Raw genomic sequence first — 16,552 nt, forward strand, 5'->3', positions numbered from 1 at the left:
ATAAACAACATCTTCTGTTTATTTATTTACTGGATTTATTGACAGTTGATTAATGGGAGAGTCTGACTGGGTAGAAACCCATTTTCAGAAGAGCCCAGGGGAGAAAAGCTCCAAATGAATACAAAACATTTAAAGAAAAATAAGTATACAATCTTCAAAAATAAAACAAAAACATCTGCAGTTTAAATAATTATAACAAATTAGACAATATAAAAACATTGGTTAAGCATCGATACAAAGTATATGGCAATTATTTAATTTTCAGAGAAATGTTAGACAGTTTTTAGAGAAATTAAAGGTAAGTTAGTCTAATACAAATGGGAATTGCAATATGAAGTGAAGGAAAACGGTCTAATGGTATATTTAGAGAGAAAATCAGGAAAGTGAATTAGATAGCAGTAAGGAAGTAAGTGAAAAAGGGAGCATAAGGAGGTATAAGGAATGAAAAGATACTTGTTCAAATTTAGGGATACAGTTTGTCTGGGTTTTGAGCAAGAACAGAGCCAGATTTTAGCTAAGAAGTCTTTCAGAATGGGTTTGAAAGATGGGAGGGAGGGTATAGACCTGATGGATACAGGTAAGGATTTCTAAGCCTTAGCAACCTTGTACGAGAACCGACAATGCCCAAGAGATTTGCTAGGTCTGTAGACAGACAGGAGTTTGTGGTCACTGGATCTCAATGACCAAAAGGGAACATAGTTGTATAGAATGTTATTTAGTGCTGGACAGGCAGATGGATGCTGGATAATTTTATAGGTGGTAAAAAGTTGTGTATTTGCTAGTTGATGTGACAGTTGTAACCAGTTTAGGCTTTTCAATGCTATACAGTGGTGGGTTCTGAACAGGCTATGTGCTGCAAATTTAGCAACTTTGTTAGGGTCTATATTAAAACCCCAAAAGATCTAAAATGCAAATGTATGTACATCGATACATAAAGGTCGATGTACATATACAGCGAAACAGGAAAACAACGAAAATCAAAATGCCGAACGTGTTTCTTCAGCAAAACATGCCACACAGGTAAGTACAAAATAAAAAAAATACATTAACATGCTTCACCACCCCCATTCTTAAATATACCAACTCTGAGACCACACTACAGTGGGGAAAATTATATATTTCCTTATCCCCACCACCGTGCTGCTGGCTAGGAAACACATTCGGCATTTTGATTTTCGCCGTTTATGTGTTTCGCTGTATATGTACATCGACATTTATGTGTTGATGTACATACATTCGCATTTTAGATCTTTTGTGTTTCTAATATGTAACCACTTTCTTATAGTATTGTTCAAGTTTTAATTTTTGTGAAGCTTGGAGGGTAGTAAGGATGGGGGTGCCACAAAGAAGTAGGGAAGAGATAAGTAGAAGCAAGTGTAGTTTTTAGTTGCATCATTAAGAAAGTTTTTGGCTCTGTAAAGCATCCGTAGTTTTTGATGAGTTTTTATTATACAAATTTGTATATGCAGGTCATATGTTTGATTATCCTCCACTATCACCCCTAATAGCTTGCTATGAGAAGTGACTTCCTTGGTTGTATTATTTTATTTTTTATGAGAGAGGGATTTGGGGAAAAAAGTAGTAGTTTGGTCTTTTTTGAGTTGAGCATGAGTCATGAGTTATGAAGTCGTGTTTCAGTGTCTGTTAAAACTTCCTAAGTAATTCTTTGGAGGTGTACTATGTTGTCAGATGTGCAAAGGAGAGTGGAATCATCTGCATATTGTATTAGGTTGGTTTGTTCTGTGGAAGTATAGAGGGTGTTGGTTAAAATGTTAAAAAGGATAGAGCCTTGTGGTACACCAGTGGTGACTGGGAGGTAAGGAGAGAGTGTGGGGTGGAGTGCCAATTTACTGACTGATACCTATTGGACAAGTAGCTTTTGAACCACAGAAGGGTGGGCTGAGAGAGACGCAGTGAGGATAACTGAAGTAGGAGTTTGCTGTGACAAACTGTGTCAAAGGCTTTAGACAAGTCTAGAAATAAGGAAGAGATAGTTTGCCATTATCTCTAGCTTTATTGACAGTATCTACATAAGTTAGAAGGGCAGTGCTAGTAATATGGGAAAGATGGAAGCCATGTTGTGTAGGGGATAGAAGTTCTTCCTGCAGGAGATAGTCTAGCAATTATTTTTGAATACTTTCTTCAAGTATTTTGGTGAGGGAAGATAAGATACAATTGCTATAGGTTTAATTAATTAGTTATTAATGTCTGTTGAATTTCCTCCTTTGTGCAGAGGGATCATGTGTGACTTTTTCCAGAGAGAGGGAATGTGGGAATCCTGGACTGACCAATTTTTAAGGATTGAGACAGGATAGGCAATGCTATTGGTGACTATTGTTAGGTACTCACTTTGAAGGTCATCATCTGAAGAAGAGCACAGTTTAAGTTTGTTTAAAAGTAGTTTTATATAGGATGTGGGCACAGGTTTGATGGTGAAAGTAAATGTGGTGATGTGTGGCTGTTGGGCAGGGAAGGGATTAGATGTTGAGGAATCCTTAGTTAGAGATGCTATACAGTCTCTAAAATAACAGTTGAACTATGTTGCAGTTTCAAGTGGTGAGTTATCTGGAGAGGGATTTTGTTGAATTTTTGGCTGGGATGTAAAATTTCTTTAATGGATGTCCATTTTTTTAGGATTGTGTTAAGTATTATTTTGAAAGTTATTATGGTATAGGTCTTTGTCTTCATTTATTTGCCTTTTAGTCAGATTGTGAATCATTCTGAAGTTTTCAAGATATTGAGGTGTTTTATATTTTTGCAATTCTTTCCATGTTTTTTCTCTATCCTGCATTACCGTACTACTCTTTTTGGACAGCCAAAATGCATTATTTGTTTTAGGTCTCTTCCTTCTAGAAGGTGCACAGCTCTTTAGGATATTTAGGAAAGTTGTAATTAATTCAATTATAGCATTGTCTAAGGGGAGGATTTCTAGAAAGTACCAGTTAATAGATGATAGTGTAGTAATGAACATTTCTTGGTTAAACCTGGAAAAATTGCATGCTGTTTTATAAACATGCTGTTTAACTGGCTGTGTGAGATGTCTAGTCATACAGATTGAGAGATGATCACTGAAAGAGTCTGACTGTACCTGTGGTGGAGTATTTGCTGGGGTCTGATACTAGCATCCATTCCAACAGAAAATTTGATGTCTTGCTATATATATAATGTGTGGAGTTATTAATTAATTGTAAGTTCATGTTAGATGCAGGAGAGTTAGAGTTTATGTCCAGCCAATTGATATTCACAACACCTAGTAATATTTCTTGTGGAAATGTTATGGATATACAATGTAGGATATCTTCCAGTATAACTGTACTGCCTGTCACCAGGAGGGATATAAAGGATAGTAATAGATATTTGTTTATAAGTCTATTTTGAGGAAATGAACTACATAAGCAGGGTATCAGATGAAATTCCAAGAACTAAAACTCAGATCCTTGAAACAGCAGAACTGCAATTGCAAATGTGAGGGATGTTTACCATTGTAAGTCCATGGAACTTTGGAGTATTCTTCCTACTCTGAGGTACAGCAGTCATGTTAAAGAATGCAAGGGAATAAAGAACTCCTGCAAAAATGTATAATGATATAATGCTGAGTTTTGAAATGTGCTGTTTTGTATTTGAATCATAATTTATTTTCAGATTTATGGAGCCTGCACTTTTGAAAGGCACATATGTAACAGGGAATGTATCACAATGTGATAAGCAACTTTTCCCTTCTTTTCCACAAATCCTGACATATGGGACATCTGTAAAATATTGATTCCCTAGGGACAGAAGCATTCAATTAAGTGACAGCAAAAATAGTGCTTTTACTTAATAATTTTATGCAGTATAATTAATAATCAGGCAGAAATTCATTACTCTGGATAAAATTTACTCATCATTAAACAAAACTCATAATGCAAACAAGCATTCAAATTTGTCAGTTGCATGTAACAAAATGCTTAAAATTTCATATTTTCAACAGTCATGATTGACTGCAAAGACTTTCTCAATATACAGAGGTATTAAACTCACTGATATAAGAATTATAAACTGAGTCCACCTGACTGATAATTTATGCAGTGTGTTTGAATGATTAATACCAGGTATCACTTATCTTCTATCTCCTTCCTCCAAGACTAAATGTAAAAATATGTTCCACAACATTATACCTGCTTCCCCTCAAATATACAAATCTTGTAATTCTAGGTGACTTCAGTCAAAGCCTGCTAGGGCCACTTCACAGTGACATAACTAAATACCTGGCCAATATAGATCTCATTCAGTTGGTTCACCCAGAATGAAATCCATCAACCACTCTCTCCTTCACCTGGTAAACACCAAACCCCCATGACACCATTCACAATATTCCCCTCCCTTCAGGGATCACTGTCAGATTGTCTTCCATCTACCGATGATAGTGATCAGACTATTTCTCATTTCTTTCAAGCCAAAATCCAATTCCAGTATAAAAAGTTTAAAGCCCACTTATCTTCTCTTATCTGATCCCTATTAATTAATTGTCTTGACTCAAACTCTGCTGCTTAAACTCTTTGCAACATGCTGCTAATCCTTCTAGACAACTTCTTCGTAATTCCTATATAAAACCCACCATAACTAATGGCTAACAGATGGGTTGAAAGTCCTTATTTAATATGCATAGAAGCAAAACCATAGTCCACACTCAAGAAAACATTAAACTGAATTATGGGACCTGCAAACAGTCCATCAGAAGGCATAAAAATCAACTCCCTTACATCAGAGCAAGACTCCCTCTTAAACAGACTAAAAGACTTCTGGAAAGAAGTTAACTGGCCATAAATGTCCTACTAACCACTCTACTGCCATACATGACCTGTAGACAGCTTTTTTCACCTTGATTTCTTAAAGCTAGTGAAATCAAAAGGCATTGAAACTTTCTTTGATTGCATCCCTTTAGATGCTCTTCACAGACTCTGACATCCTAGCTCCATAGTTCATATACCATTGTAGAGAATTTCTTCATCTCTTTCATTTATGGAATATCTGCTTATCACAGAATATTATGCACAATATCTGGAAATCAGCCTTAGTCAAACCCATTCTGAATTATTTCCATCTTAAAAATCTCAGGGAAAAGTCTTGAAAAAATCATTTACATTTGACTATCACAATACGTTGACCAATATAAACTGCTATCCCTTTAACAACATGGTTTCTGGACATGATGCATTGTCATGATTTTACTTTAGACAATAACTGATGAAATACTCTATAAAATAAAAGGTCTCCTTACATCCTTACAGGTGCTGTCTTTATCAACCTACCAAGAAGTTGGATCTTCTTGATCAGTCAGTATTTATTAAAATATAATAAACATTGGTATAAGTCTTGATTATATTATCATAGCAGAATACTAGGCTATAGACCCAAAGGACCTTTTTAAGCCCAGCCATGCCTCCCAGTAAAATCTGATAGGTTTTGGTTCCCAAGGGTTTTTGGGAAGTATATATACTTGGGAGTGGGAGGGCAAGCATTTACAAACTGTCCTGCTCTAATCGAGACTTAGTAGCCAGACCAGGGTATAGTTACAGTTCCCAATTCACTGATACAATTTTTGCTTGAATAAGTGCAGGGATGAACTCTACTTCAGATGCATAAGAAACCTGTTTCAGAGAATGGGCAGCCTCTGGGGCACATACTTGTCCCTCTAGTATGTTTCATTTATGTTACCAGCAAGGTTTAGGTCCCTGGATCAGGTGATCCTGATGCTGTTTGTTTTATGTATGTGCAACAGGCCCATTACAGATGGCTAGGAGGATGGTTTGTAAGCCAGTTTTAGATCACCATTCCACAGCCTTTGAGAGAGAGAATAGAGGGACAAGGCTTTGATGTGGTCTGCATCGGAATAGTTTTCCACACCATGAATTTTTTTTGTGAGGAATCTCTGAGGATGCTCCAGTCTTGCATATGCCTGGCCAGGCACATACCAAAGGGAGCACTGTACTCAGTGATTGGTCTTATAAGAGCAGAGTACAATGTGATGATGATGTCTGGTTTTAGATGCCATAACCCCTGCATATATGTTGTGTAACATAAAATGAATTCCTCACTGCAGCAGACACATGATGCTCAAATGCCAAATCACTGTTTACATACGTTTTCAAATCCCTGAGTACAGACTCTACTCTTAGGGGTGTATTGCCAATGTAGCAGTTTTCTGGGGTGGCTGTCCATCATTTGAAAAGATACTATGATGCACTTTTTGCATTGAGTTTTAGACCATGACTCTGGCACCAGTTATTAGTCTGTGTCAGGCCTTCTTGGAGGATATTTGTGTCTTCAGGGATTCAATTACTGTACCCAATTTGCAATCATCTGCAAATATGATCAGCAAGAAGCCCTTGACATTAGCCTTGACCTCAGAGAAGTAGATGCCAAACAGGAATGGCCCCGACATTGGGCTTTGAGTGACCCCCAATAGGGACCCCTCTAGTAGCCATCTTTTTTGTGGAACACTTCCTTATTCTGACTTTTTGAGTCCTGTCTGTGAGCCAGCTGACTATCCAGTGGGTGATATACAAGGTTATACTTAATTTAGTGAGCATTTTTACAATGCCTGAGTGGGTTATTGTGTCAAATGCCTTGGTCAAGTTGAAGTAGACTGTATACACCATTTTGCCCTCATCCATGGCTTTGGTGACTCTCTTGAAGAAGTCTATCAGGATGAGTAGCAAGACCAATCATTGACAAACCTGAACTAATTTGGGTCCAATGATTGCAGGTTATGTCTGTCATCATAATGGATATCCATGATTATTCTCTCCATAGTTTTGTATATCAAGCCAGTCAGGCTTATTGATACATAATTCTCTGAGCTTGCGTGCAGTGGGATAATTGTTCCAGACCTCCATTCATTTGGCATGAAACCTATTTGGAGGCTGTGGCTAAATAGTGTTTCTAGTGGTCGTTATAGATTATGTTTCATGCTATTAAGGAAGCAGCCTGGGATATTATCAGGACCCATCAATGCAGTATTCTTGGCCTTGAAGAGCACCTGCTCTCTAATTGATGGAGTTATGAATGTGGGTATTTCTTGAGAGGCATCTGGTGGGCAGAAGGAGGTAAAATTGGGGCTAAATTTGTTGGCCATGAGGTTTGCTATATCTTGCTATTCAGAAAAAAACTAAATGAAAACTCCAGCCAAGCTAGAACTTCCAGTGAGTGACCTCCCAAACTTCCTGTAACAGAGGAATATGGGATATATGCATATAACCCTTATGAACATCAGGTGTTTCAGCTATATGGCGATTCTGATTGCCCATGACTTTTACATTTGAAGTCGTTTTAATGGACAGTTTCAGGCCAAACCCCACTAGCTATGGATATGCATATTACAGCCTTGTTATGACCTCTTCAGCATAGCAGCAGTAGAGTGCTTGAGTAAGCATATGAAATACAGGGTTGTTATACCCAGCTGATTTCCATTATCAGTAGAGTAACTGCACAATATCCCAAATAACAAATTAAAACAAAGAGTTAGAAGGTCACACTGAAAAATCAATCAGAAAAAACTAAATGAAAACTCCAGCCAAGCTAGAACTTCCAATGAGTGACCTCCCAAACCTCCTGTAACAGAGGCACATGGGATATATGCAAATGACCCTTATGAACATCAGGTGTTTCAGCTATATGGCAATTCTGATTGCCCATGACTTTTACATTTAAAGTCATTTTAATGGACAATTTCAGGCCAATAAAGCCAAACCCCACAAGCTATGAATATGTATATTTCAGCCTTGTTATGACCTCGTTAGCATAGCATAAGCAGTGTTTAACTAAACATAAGAAACACAGGGTTGTTATACCCAGCTGATTTCCATTATCATTAGACTGACTGCAAAATATCCCAAATAACAAATTAAAACAAAGAGTTAGAAGGTCACACTGAAAAACCAATCAGAAAAAGCTAAATGAAAACTCCAGCCAAGCTAGAACTTCCAATGAGTGACCTCCCAAACCTCCTGTAACAGAGGCACATGGGATATATACAAATGACCCTTATGAACATAAGGTGTTTCAGCTATATGGTGATTCTGATTACCCATGACTTTTACATTTAAAGTTGTTTAAATGGACAATTTCAGGTCAATAAAGCCAAACCTGATTAGATATGGATATGCATATTTTGGCCTTGTTATGACCTCGTCAGCATAGCATAAGCAGAGTGTTTGATAAGAAACACAGGGTTGTTATATCCTCCTAACTTCCATTATCATTAGAGTGACTGCACAATATCTCAAATAACAAATTAACACAAAGAGTTAGAAGGTCACACTGAAAAATCAATCAGAAAAAAAAATAAAAACTCCAGCCAAGCTAGAACTTCCAATGAGTGACCTCCCAAACCTCCTGTAACAGAGGTACATGGGGTATATATAAATGATCCTTATGAGCATCAGGTGTTTTAACTATATGGCAATTATGTTTTCCCTTGACTTTTATATTTGAAGTTGTTTTAATAAACAATTTCAAGCCAATAAAAACCAAACCCCATTAGCTATGAATATGCATATTTCAGCCTTATTATGACCTCATAAGCAGAGTGCATGACGAAACATAAGAAACACAGGGTTGTTATATCCAGCTGATTTCCATTATCATTAGACTGACTGCAAAATATCCCAAATAAATTAAAACAAAGAGTTAGAAAGTCACACTGAAAAACCAATCAGAAAAAATAAATGAAAACTCCAGCCAAGTTAGAACGTCCAATGAGTGACCTCCCAAACCTCCTGTAACAGAGGCACATGGGATACATGCAAATGACCCTTATGAGCATCAGGTGTTTCAGCTATATGGCGATTCTGATTGCCCATGACTTTTACATTTGAAGTCACTTTAATGGACAATTTCAGGCCAATAAAGCCAAACCCCACTAGCTATGGATATGCATATTTCAGCCTTGTTATGTTCATAAAGGTCATTTGTATATATCCCATGTGCCTCTGTTACAGGAGGTTTGGGAGGTCACTCATTGGAAGTTGTAGCTTGGCTGGAGTTTTCATTTAGTTTTTTCTGATTGGTGTTTCAGTGTGACCTTCTAACTCTTTCTTTTAATTTGTTATTTGGGATATTTTGTAGTCACTCTAATGATAATGGAAATCAGCTGGGTATAACAACCCTGTGTTTCTTCTGCTTAGTCAAACACTCTGCTTTTGCTATGCTGATGAGGTCGTAACAAGGATGAAATATATATATATATATATATATATATATATACATATATATATATATATCCATAGCTAGTGGGGTTTGGCTTTATTGTTCTGAAATTGTCCATTACAATGGCTTCAAATATAAAAGTCATAGGCAATCAGAATTACCATATAGTTGAAACACCTGATGTTCATAAGGGTCATTTGCATATATCACATCACCTATATCTTACTATCTAACACTATTTACAAATAATTTGGTGCATTGCTGTGCATTGCTTTTGAAGTTACAGACATAGCTGAAGAAAGCTTTGTGGTTGTTATTGACCTGGGGAGCTGGATTTTGTTATCCTCCTGGGTTGCTTGTTTAGGTTAATGACAGATTTTAGACCTTGCTGGGCATTGGCCCTTCTAATTTTTACCATAGATTTCCTCCTTTTGTATTACAAGAGGCATAAGAAACACAGGGCTGTTATACACAGCTGATGTCCCTTATCATGAGGGTCACTTCAAAAATATCCCAAACAACAAACTAAAACAATAAGTTAGAATATCACTGAAAAAACAATCAGTAAAAACAAAATAAAAACTCCAGCAAAGCTAGAACTTTCACTGAGTGACCTCACAAACCTCTTGTATCAGAGGCACATGGGATATATGCAAATTACCCGTATGAACACCAGGTGTTTCAGCTACTGATGTTCATAGACGTCATTTGCATATATCCCATGTGTCTCTGATACAAGAGGTTTGGGAGGCCACTCAGTGGAAGTTCCAGCTTTGCTGGAGTTTTAATTTTGTTTTTACTGATTGGTTTTTCAGTGACCTTCTCATTTATTGTTTTATTACAGCAGGCATGGAATTTGGCTGTGGGTTTAACTGACACTGAGATGAGAAGACACTTGTCATGCACACTGCCCTGACCATTTTGGACAGGTAATAAGTCTCATGGCTCAACATGCAGGTAGTGACAATAATTTTGGTCTTGGTGTTTACAAATCTTTAGGCTATTTTTCCTTTCATTCACTAAGTGCTGTATTTGGATATGGATTAGTGATTGGTGTTCCCCAGCACCACTCCAGAAGACTGATAAGACTTTTCATTAAATATAAATACATTGCTGTTCCGTAAGGTGTCTAACAAAAGACTAACTGTCTTTGTCCTTCCAAATGTCATATCACTAAACTTACACAGATGTTCTCTTATGGTTTGTAAGCCATAATGGTTATGCATAACAGTGAACAAGGAATTTATATCCAAACTAACCAATACTTTATATTTTCTCTCCCTAAACCTTTCTGTTGTTCAAAAAGCATTTGCAAAAAAACACTAGTATCTTTAATATAGCTCTTAAAAGTTTTAAGAAATGGTTTTAGTACTTCTCAGTATAAGGAGATGTGCTCTGTAATCCATCTATCTACAATTATATGTCATATGTTATTACATTTCTATTTGCTCTAAGACTGTGTAGAACAATGAATAGACCTTGATAGTGTGTTATATTTGTATTGATATTATTCAGATCATAATAGCTGTATATATATATATATATATATATATATATATATATATATATATATATATATATAAAACTCTCATAGGTTCATAGGAGGTTACTAGGTTAATGGCCATAGGGCATTTACAAGCCTAGCTGTGTCATAACCTGACTACCCTTATTGACCATAGTTAGATGGACGTTGTTAGCAGAGTGATTCTCTGATCTGCACTGACTGCCCCTGTCCATGAGGGACATAGGTGCCACCCCCAGGGTGAATTTATGGTCACCCATCCAGTAGTCAAGGTTATACTTAAATAGAGTCATTAAGGAGTTCGGCTTCACATGGAGTGGGAGCTTATTCCAGAGAGCGGCAATCGCTGGGAGATATATCTGTCTCTCCAGCATGTTCTGTTAATGTCACAGGCTAGGTTGAGATCCTTGGAGTGAGTTATTCTTGTCCCATATGATTTCCAGATGTGCAGCATTTCCATTAGGGCAGGGTCTGAGACTGCTCTGTAGGCCAGACAGAGGTCACCTCTCAGCAGCCTGTATGATAAAGATTACAGTGACAGGGCTTTCAGTCTTACCATGTATGTCATGTTTTGGAGGCCCTGGAATCTCTTGGTTAGACACCTCTGTGGTCTTTCCAGTTGCTGCAGGTGTCTGGTGAGGTATATACAGAAAGGAGCTTTGTACTCAATTAGAGAGCTGATAAGAGCTGAGTACAGCAGAGCTATAACTGCCCTGGTCTTGGATGTGATGCACTTATGAGATGCACAATGTAGAATGCTTTTCTTACCACTATGGACACATGGTAATCAAAGTTTAGATTGCTGTTTACCTGTGTTCCCAAGTCTCACACCACTGAGTTTGAGCTTAGAGGGGTGGTATAAATATCATAATTAGCAGGGTCTGCTTGTTTGTCAAAGGGGATAATGAGGCATTTGTTTGCATTAAGTTTTAGTCCGTGAGTTTGGCACCAACCATTTGTCTATGTGAGATATTTCTGTAATATGTTAACATCACTGGAGGACTCTGTGATTGCACCCTGTTTACAGTCATCTGCAAATTTGGTAAGCCACATACCATCTACCTTTGCTTATACTTCAGAGAAATAGAATCCAAACAGTAGAGGGCCCAGCACAGATCCTAGTGGTACCCCCCCCGGTAATTGGTCTACTGGTGGAGATGGACTCCCCAACTTTGACAGGGTGCATTCTATCGGTGAGTCATTTTGCTACCCATCTAGTAATGTATGGGTAAATCCCCAGGTGAGAGAGTTTCTCTATGATACCTGAATGGGGAATTGTGCCAAAGGCCTTGGCTAAATCAGGATAGGTGGCTTTGTACTGTTCTGCACTCATCCATGGCTTTGGTGACATTCTCAACAAAATCCACTAGGTTTAATAAGCAAGATCTACCCCTGATGAAACCAAACTGGGTAGGGTCAAGGATTTGAAAGTTGTTTTTGTCCTTGTGGATAAGGTCCATGATGATTCTTTCCATGGCCTTGCAGATAAGGCTAGTTAGGCTCATGGGTCAATAGTTCCAAAGGTAAGTTGATGGACCCCTTTTGTGCAAGGGGGTTACTGTTGCTGTTCTCCACTCTGCTGGGACAAAGGCAGTTCTCAGGCTATGGTTAAAGAGAGTCCAGAGTGATTCCTCTAGGTCTTGTTTTAGATTGGTTAGTAAGCAGCTTGGGATGTTATCTGGCCCTCATAGAGGCCATGTTTTTGGCCCTGGAGAGTGCTTGTATGACCTATTCTTTGGAGATACTTGGAAGAGGACTGGTGTCAGGAATACTTTGGGGTATGTCTGGTGGGTGCAGGTGGGGTGAAGTTATTGCTAAATCTATTGGCTAGCAGGTTGGCAATTTCCTCAGGTTCATTGTGAGTTGTAGCATCCACAGCTGAGCCTTCCCTTTTAGGTTTCGGACGTAGCTAAAGAATGCCTTATGATTGTCTTTAGCTGTGGATGCTAATTTATTTAGACTCATAGCTAGTCTTAGAGGACCTAATAAGATATCTGATTTGCTTGTTCAAGCTGTGGAGGGCATTCTTCCTCTGTTGAGTAAGTTCCCTCCTGCTCTTAGATATCAGTTTCTTTCTTTTGTTGTGTAGCTTATTTATACTTGCAGTCCACTACACCAGGGTGGCTTGTTCTTTCAGGAATACCTGGTTTTGTTGCTGTTGGGTACAGCTGAGTCAATGCATTTATTTAAGTGACTGTATAGGGCATTTGTTTATTCCTCCGCAGAGGAGTTGTTGTTGGCTATGTTGGCAGGGGCTTTGAAATGTTTTATACCATCTCTTAGTAGGCAATAGTTTGGTTTGGAAAAAGTTTTCAGTTTTTTTTTTACTCATTTGGGGGTGTCAGGTTTAATCTTTACTTCAAACGAAACAGATTTATAGTCTGACCTTACAAGGGAGGGCATCACACAGGTGGGTAGTGTAGTGACCCCCCCCATTTTGGTGAGCACTAGGTCCAGGACATTTGAGCCCCTTGTGGGGGTGCGGACCAACTGATCCAAGGCATTTGAATTAACAAAGTCCAGGAGCCTCATTGAGATCATGTTTGTGTTTATGTAAGTCACCCAATCGATAGAAGGATATTTCAAATCTCCCATGACCAAGGTGTTTGGCTGTATGCTGAGTGACTCTAGCAAGTCCAGGTAGGTGGTGTGCTTCTCCAGGTTCATGGAAGTGGACCTGTAGCTAGCAATGATGTGGACGAATATTTTATCTATAGTTAATTGGCCTGGAGTAGCTTAAGAGAGTTGTATTGTTTCTTCAGTCTCGAGGTGTATTTGGATTTAATGAAGATGGATACACCCCCACTTCCTGTTCTTTCATGCTTGTTTTTTGGTCTGAATGTGTGAAAGGCATTGTAGCCTTGTATCACTGGGGTGCTCTGAATGGCCTTGAACCAAGTCTCAGTGACTACACAAGTGTCAGCATCATCCAAGTTGAGGAGTGACTAATCCAAGGAATGTTACTAAGTGGTGGCGTTATATTGTGTTTATCAGTTTCGTGCTATGTTATGATAACTTGTTCTATACAGCTCTCTCTCTCTCTGTATATTTATATATATATATATATATATATATATATATATATATATATATATATATATATATATATATAAAACAACCACACCGGCAGTGCATGAACCGTCAAGGTGCAGTGGAGAAAAGTACACTTCTACAACAAACTCTCAAGCACCATATAAATAGTATTCTAAGTAGAAATGAATAAAGGACCAAAAAAATTGTGAAGACTGAATTAATTTAATCCAAAGTCATGGCAAAGACAGAAACCACTAGCCGGTTTCCACTCACACTGAGGACGCTCTTCTACTGGGCCATCTGTCACCCTACCATGACTCTATAATACCTCTCAACATATCTCCAACTCTATCCCAACCACCTATCCATACTTCCTTCCTACACTCTCAACACATCACACCCAACCTATTTAATGACACACCTCACCTTTACTCCAAATATGGACTAATTAACTTCATTTGAACTCAAAGCAAAACAAAATTAGGTGGAAAAATACTCTTCAGAAAATAAGTATCAGTAATTCCCCAATGTACTAAAATCCTTCTAGGAGGAGATATTCACCCTAATCCTGGCCCCCACCTATCACAATGAACATCAAGACAATTGTTTTCCACATACTGTTCTAACCCTACAATGGTCAACCCCCAACCCTGGTAATCTAACTTTCGCTGCAATAAATGCTACAAACATAAGAAATAAAATTATTGAACTACATGCCTGGATTACCCAACATAAACTTGATATTCCCACTGTAACTAAAGTTTGACTTAAACCCAGCATAAACAACTATGAAATTATACCTCTGGGCTATAATATCATCTGCAATGACCATAATAAGAAGAAAGGTGGTGGTATTGCTTTAATATTTCCCAACAACTAGCACATTTCTCCTTACAACAACCCAATATCAAAATTTAGTTCAGCAAAGCTTCTTTTTACTTTCCTGAAATTAATCAATGATCATTTATTTATTTATTTATTTTACATTTGTTGACCGGGCTAGTCCAGCTGGATACATATCCATTTTCAGCAGAGGCCCGGGGAGAAAAGCTCCTCGAGAGTACAGAACAGTATTTTACTTAAATCAAAAAGTAAACTAAAAACAATTCAAAGTTTAACAGGTGGAAGTACCATATATAGTTAAGCTAATTTAGTACATGAAAGAACATATTGGAGTAAGTAGTTAGGAAAATAAGGAAATGTGTGCAGTTCAAAACACATTTGATGTAGTATCTTATGCTAAGTATATATATTAACATAGTAGGGAGACAGAAAGTCATATTTTGATATAAAAGAGAGTCCAATCAATTGAAAGGAAGATATACTTCTGGTTATCATTAGACAGATAGATTATACAGTCAGTAAGATTTAGTACCTTAGTAAGAAGAAGACATGAGAGGTTAGTCTGGGTTCAGACAGGTGCACAGCCAATGAGATTTGAGGTAGGTTTTAAGCCTGCTTTTAAATTGTGTTAGTGAAGGTAGTGAGGTTAGGTCACTGGGAAGAGAGTTCCAGTTTTTACCTACGGTATTAGAGAACAGAGAGTCCCCTGCCTTATTGTAGGTTTTGTGTATTTGTACTAGTATTTTACTAGATGAGCGCAGGGTCTTAAGGTTGCGGTATGGGGTGATAAGGTTGGTAAGAATTGGTGTGTTGTTAGGCTGATACAGGATTTTATAGGCAAATGTTAATTGTTTAAATAGAAGTAGATTGCGTAACTCTAGCCAGCCAAGATTGTGATAATTAATACAGTGATGGGTCCTAAATGGAGAGCCTGTTGCAAATCTCGCTATATTGTTGTAGGAGACGGCCAGTTTGTTCATGTTGTTTTTTGAGAGGTTAGTATATATAGGGGAGGCATAGAGGAGGGTAGAGAGTAAGTGGGTCTGGGCAATAGTAGATCTTGCTAGTGGGGTAAGAAAGGATTTGATTCTATATAGGGAGCCTAGTTTTTTGTTAACTGTTTTTATGGTGTTGTTAATGTGGTCTTCAAAGTTAAGGTTATTGTCAATCAGAACTCCTAGGAGTTTTGTGTTAGAGTCGGGGGATATGATGGTTCCATTGTTAGATGTGACAGTAAAGTGTAGAGGTGTCACCCTGCGGGTGGGGGTAAAAAGTAAAAGTTTGTTTTTTTTAGGATTTAGGATGAGACACTGACGATGTAGCCATTCCTCAGCTGTGTTAAACACTTTTTGGGTGAGAGATTGAAGCTCTGCTGGAGTTGAGGCTGAGCATATAAATGTGGAGTCGCCGGCATATTGAATTAAGGAAGCTTGAGGGATAACAGTATGCAGGTCGTTGATAAAAATAGAGAATAGAAGTGGACCAAGTATAGAACCTTGGGGGACACCTAGTGCAGTGGGGAGATGGGGAGATAGGTTGTTTCCCCACATAACCGCTTGTTGCCTATTGCCTAAGTAGGATTCGAACCATTGTATAGTAACCGTATCAAGGGATAGGTTTTTCAGTATGTTTATGAGAAGTTGGTGGTTAACCATGTCGAAGGCTTTGGAGAGATCAATAAAAAGGGCTGAGGATAGAGTGTTGTTATTGCGATTTTTATTTATACAGTCAGAGAAGGATAAAAGGGCAGTAGTAGTGCTGTGAAATGGCCTAAAGCCGTGTTGGCAGTTAGCTAGCAAGTTGTTGTCTATAAGGTGTTTTAACAGTTGCATGTGAATGCATTTCTCCATGATCTTTGCCAGAGGAGATAGTATGGCAATTGGTCTGTAATTGGATAGTTCCCTAGAATTTCCACCCTTGTGAAGGGGGATAATGTGCGCAATCTTCCAAATGGAAGGAATTGCA

The sequence above is a fragment of the Protopterus annectens genome, chromosome 3.part0 (assembly GCF_019279795.1).
Source record: "Protopterus annectens isolate FY-2018-M chromosome 3.part0, PAN1.0, whole genome shotgun sequence".
In the NCBI taxonomy this organism is placed as follows: Eukaryota; Metazoa; Chordata; order Ceratodontiformes; family Protopteridae; genus Protopterus; species Protopterus annectens.